Below are 6,241 nucleotides of genomic sequence, written 5' to 3' on the forward strand. Positions count from 1 at the left end.
TAGAAATTCATATGTATTTAGATTCAATCAACCATGAGTAAATTGATGCATTTTTATGAGGTTTTGTGCTATAATTGCTTGTATGTCAAGGATGATAAGAAGTCTCATGATTTTAGCATAGCTTTGATGCATTTGTCGATTGATGACAGGTGACCAAAAGGCTTGGAGGAAGGTTGAAGAAAGGGGATAGTAGAAGGTAGCAAAAACAAGCACCAGGGGAAGCCAAGTTTGCACCCCAAGTTTGCCTCAAACTTGGAGGCAAACGTTGGCTTCAAAAGCACACCCTGGAGGAGGCCAAGTTTGCACCCAAGTTTACCTCAAACTTGGAGGCAAACGTTGGCTCAACAACAAGCACCAGGGGAGGATCAAACTTGAACGAAAACTTGGAGCAGGGGAGGCCAACGTTTGCGCTCAAGTTTGCCTCAAACTTGGAGGCAAACGTTGGCACCAAAGCATTCTTGGAAGGAGCACGTTTGAGTTCAAGTTTGACCCCAAACTTGAACTCAAACGTGAGTGACAGATCATAACCATTCTGCATAATTGTAACTCTCCAAAGTTTGGGTTAAAGTTTGCCTCAAACTTTGACTCAAACTTAATGGCTTCAAAGTCCAAATTGCAAACGGTTTTCTCTCAAGTCTAAGAGCAACCAACTAAGGCCATCTTCAATCCAATTCTATCAAGGCCAAGGCCCAAATTCAAGGCTCTATGATCATTTGAAAAGAGTGTATAAATAGCTTAGGATTTAAAGTTTAGAGAGCTTTTCCTTTTAGAATTTTTTTTAGAAGACTTACAGTGGAGAGCTCAGTTTTTTTTTTTGTATTGTAGTTATTGAGATTTAGAGTTTTCGGGGAGAATTGGGAAGGAGAGTTGGATTCTATTCCTCTGGGTTTTCTTCCCCTCTTTTGTTTTATTGTGCTTTGAGTCTTGGGTGTTGAGAGTTGAAGGAATTCTATTTCAATCTCACCTTGAGATCTCTCTCTGTTTGATTTACTGAACCATTTGAAAAATTGAGATTTAAATTCCTTTCTTCTACTGTTTGATTTTAAATTCACTTGCAATTAATCTTTGAATTGGATCAAGGAAGGTAGTGAGATCTAAACTTAGTTTTCTAGTCTCTGAACCCCTGAGATATGGTATTTCCTTTCTGATTCATCTGCTAAGGCTTCTTCAAGTCAATTTACATTTTCTGTTTGAGATCTACTCCTAGTCAATCCATCTTTTACTCTTCTGTTTGATGCAATTTACTTTTCCTTGTCTAATTTCTGCAAATCCAATTCCCAATTCCCTTTTATAATTCAAGCAATTTACATTTCTTGCACTTTAAGTTTCTGCAATTTACATTTCTTGTACTTTAAGTTACTGTCATTTACTTTACTTGTTCTTTAAGATTCAGCACTTTAATTTCCTTAGCTCTTTAATTTACTGCAATTTTTCCTTCTCCCTTTACTTTTCATGCAATTTAGCTTCTGTTGGATACAATTCACTCAAATCAACTCTTGTTCGCTTGACTAAATCAACCACTAAACTAAAATTGCTCAATCCTTTAATCCCTGTGGGATCGACCTCACTCATGTGAGTTATTATTACTTGATGCGACCTGGTACACTTGCCGGTGAGTTTTGTGTTGGATCATTTTCCACACATCAAGTTTTTGGTGCCGTTGCCGGGGATTGATTTAGATCAACAATGATTAAGTGGGTGAGAAGTCTAGATCAAGCATTTTTTTGTTTTTGTTCTCTGTTCTAAGTTGAAACCAAGGTGTTAGTGTTTTTGCCTCACTTTGTGACATGAATTTCAATTATCATTGGTGTTGTGTTTTACAAAATCAAAATAGAGTTCAACTCATCTTATGATAAAAATTTTTTATAGGATATTACCCACCATCACCAATCTCTAATGGTGGCTGGGAATATCACCAAGAAAATACAGATTCTGAGCACTCCAATCCATGGAGATTTGCTTCAGAGACTCAAGATGAGCAAGAGAATCATATGGGATATTTTCCTCCACCACAAAATGATTCAAGTTATTATTCTAATGGTGGTTGGAAATATTACCAAGAAACTACAGATTTTGAGCAATCCAATCAATGGGGATATGCTAATCAAGATAATTCCATGGAATATTATCCAACACCACAAAATAATTCATGTTATTATGCTAATGGTAGATGGGAGTATCAACAAGGAATAAACAAGTATGAACACCTCCCAGAGCCACAAGATGATTTAAACTGCTATAATAATCACTCAGATTGTGACTGGGAGGGTCAAAATCAAAGAGATCTTGATGATCCATACTTTGTTCATCAAGAGAAATCATCATTGGAGTATGCTTTCGATAAGTTCATGCATAATTGTTATCCAATGCTACAAAATGAACCATATTGTGATTACAATGATTCACATTGTGGATGGGAGGATCAAAACCAGAAAGTATTTGACAGTTCATACCCTACTTATCAAGAGCCATCATCACTTGAGCAGACCTTCAATTCACTCATACAAAATTGCCCAACCTCACCTCCCAGTTTCTCATTTGAAGATTGTTCATCACTTGATTATGCCTCAACACAAAGTCTCCTCCAAGATCCATACAATTCATTTCACCAACCACAAAACTTATTTCATAATCCACAAGATTCATCCCATACCACTCAAAACAACTTCACCACAGCACCCACATATCCAGAAACTCATTCTCAACCTTCATCTTTTGAGCTAATAGCTGAGGATCCCCTTCAAAAATCCAGAGAATTGTTGAAAAGACAAGAACAACTCATTGAGAAACAACAACAATCCTGGAAAGAGCAAGAGATCCTCTTAAAGGAAGTGGATGAGCACTTGGAGAAAGGAAGAAAAAACTTAGAACTGCTAAGCAAGGAAGACAAAGACCAATTGGTAGATGTGAAGGAGGAATTGGAAGAACGAGAAAGTAAGGAAGACAATCAAGAGAATCCACACTCAAGTGAAGCAGAGAAGTGCAAAGAGGAAAAACTCATGGAACCACCAATGCAAAAAGCTTTTGATAAAGAAATCACTCCAACAATCACACAACCACCAAGACTTGGATTCAAGGAAGTAAAGGCAATTAACAAAAGCACCAAGAAGAGGATTGTGACCAAGCTACAAAGGACAATATTCATGAAGAAGAGAAGGTCAACTACAAGCAATCCTCCCCCTGATCCAGCAAGCAAGCTCAATCAAGCCATTAACAAAAGAAAGCTTCTTGAGGAGAGATCAAGACAGGGGGCAATAGCTGAATCTTTTCCTCCCTTCAGGTCATTCCTCTTAACAAACTAGAAGAAGAGGAAGAAAGTGAAGAACAACATGCCAACAGTAGGTATAATTTCTCTTCTCTGCTTTGTTTTTTTTTCTTTGCTTTGTTTAAATTCAATAAATTGGCATATGGTTATATTCTAAGTTTGGTGTTACCATGCAACACTTTGTTTTCAATCCCCCTGGATGATTGCATCAATTTTAAAGTGTCACACTAAGATTCTAAGTTTGGTGTGCCACTTAATTTTCTATGCAAGTCATCCAGCAGCACCACTTGTTTGCATAATCACAATGCCTCTGTAGTTTTATTTTTCTCTTTTGATTTAACACTTTTTCATTCTACTTGCTTTAGTTATTTTTCTGTTTTTAAATGCTTTCCTCTAGGTTGCTTATTAACTGTCTTTGTTAGTACATCACCAAGAGATCCTTATCATGACAGATTCTTGGCTTGGTGATTGTACTTAACAAATAACAGTTTCATTTGCTTAGTTTTAAATTCAAATAAATTAACATATGATTGCATTCTAAGTTTGGTGTTGCTATGCAACAAAATTTGCTTCCAATCTTTACTGGATACTTGTATTAATTTCAAGTGAAAGTGTCACACTAAGTTTGGTGTGCCATTTATCTTTTATGCAATGTATTGTGCACACCTTCTTATCTATGCAATCACAATGTCTCTGTCCTTTGTGCCTTGATTATTATCTTTAATTTTGCTTGCTTAAAATACATGTGCTACTAATATTTCATTGTGTAAGACATTCATGATCCATCTAAGCCCCATAGCCATTGTTCTAATTGTTGCTTGAGGATGAGCAAGCATTCTGAGTTTGGCAAGGGAAAGGGAAGAATTTAAGACAACAATAGAGAAGATGAATTACAAGGTTGTAAAGTTCCGTTTCCTTTCATTTGTTTCCAGCACTTTAAATTGCATGATTGTCTTTATATTCTCTGTTTACATGTGTGTATGAATAATCATAGCCTAAATTTTTATTGTAACATGGTGCTATGACATTATGACTACCAACTTGAGTTTTGTTAATTCAAAATCAAAAAAGCATCATGATCATAAATAAACAAGGAATTAAAGAAGAATTTAGCATGTGCATACAAGTATTGAAAAGCTAGTATGATTGATTGTTGCTCAATTGCATTAGTTATTTAATTGAAGTTTTCATATAGGATATTTTGTGAAATCTTTTGAAAATCATGAAAACCTTGAAGAAGCAATTACAAATTAAGGCAAGAAAAGCAAAAGGGAAAGAATGAGAAAGCTGAAGGCTCTGAGTACCAATGACAATTCATTTGTTAAGTACTTGTGGTGTTTATGTATCAGGCCAAATGCTTGAAAACAAAACATTTAGAAGTCAAGGCTAGGCTCAAGTGCAAAAGCACTCCCTCAAAGCTCAAGGTTCTGAGCATCAATGATTAGAGAGTCAAGAAAAGAAAAAATGAGCTTAATGAAGTCCTCTAATTCAAATGCTTGTGGTGCTTATGTATCAAGTGGTAATACATGAAAACAAAGCATTTAGAATCGTAGCTTTGTTATCAACTCATGGGGCAAAGCACCCAAAAGGAGAAGCTAAAAAAAATTCAAAAGCTTGTTTCAAGGAAGAATTATAAGAAAAAGATTTCATAAATTAAGCTAGATAGAAGCATCAATCATCTACATTTCTTTTGTGATTGTAGCATGCATAGAAAACTAGCTTGCCATGAAAATTGAGTTGCTATTCTTCCCACCTTGGATTGTCAATCTCTATTGCATGATTCTTTTCTTGCTTGGGGACAAGCAAGGTTTAAGTTTGGTGTTGTGATGACATGTCACCATGTCATGTTTTTCTATGCTTTTTCATACAAGTAATTGATAATTAGTGCTTAAATATTGCATTCTTTTATGCTTAAATTGTATATTTCTTTGATCTTTTGATTTTATAAATTTTGTAGAAAATAAGAAGAAAAAGAAGCAAAAAATTACAAAATAAGCTAAAAAGAAAAAAAGAGGAATTTTGGGCACACTTTGAAGTTGGAACACACTTTGGAAGCTTTAGGCCACGCTTTTAAAAGCGTGGCCCATGACCATGAAGCCTTGGCTTTATACACATGCATTAATGTTTATGCATGCATGCATTTAACTATGGCCGAATGAATGAAATGTTGCATGAAACATTTAATTAATAATGCCAAATGAATAAACTAAATGAGTGCTATGTTAAGTAATTGGCATTACTAATTAAATGTAATAATATAATGTATGCATGCATTCAAGCCAATGAATCATGGCATTACGTTCATTAATAGGCATTGCTAATAAAACTTAATGCATGTATAAAGCATTTTATCATTAAAGAATGAATGCTACGGCATTAATTAATGAATGCATGCATAAATGAACACTAGCATGGGCCACCAAGAATTGCTAGGCCAAAGAAAAAAAAAGCAACGCACAAAAGGAAGCAAGGCTGAAGGAGCCCACGTTTGCGTTCAAGTTGGCCCTCAACGCCAACTCCAACGTCATCAAAATTCAGCCAAGATTGAAGAAGGAAGCCAACGTTTGCGTCCAAGTTTGCGCTCAAGTTTGCCGCAAACTTAAGCGCAAACGTTGGCGTCAAAGTGTTCTTGGAAGGAGCACGTTTGAGTTCAAGTTTGACCCCAAACTTGAACTCAAACGTGAGTGACAGACAAATACCTCTCTGCATAATTTCAACAATCCAACGTTTGAGTTGAAGTTTGACTCAAACTTTGACTCAAACTTAAAGGCTCAGAGTCCAAATTGCAAAAGGGTTTTCTCTCAAGTCCAAGAGCAACCAACTAAGGCCATCTTCAATCCAATTCCATCAAGACCAAAAGCCCAATTGACATCACTCAAAGGCACAAGGATCAGGTAGATTAGGATTTTTCATTTTTGAAATTTGATTTGTTTTCAATTTCATTTTCATTTTTATTTTGTAAAAAGCCTATATAAG

The sequence above is a fragment of the Arachis hypogaea genome, chromosome 6 (genome assembly GCF_003086295.3).
Source record: "Arachis hypogaea cultivar Tifrunner chromosome 6, arahy.Tifrunner.gnm2.J5K5, whole genome shotgun sequence".
In the NCBI taxonomy this organism is placed as follows: Eukaryota; Viridiplantae; Streptophyta; class Magnoliopsida; order Fabales; family Fabaceae; genus Arachis; species Arachis hypogaea.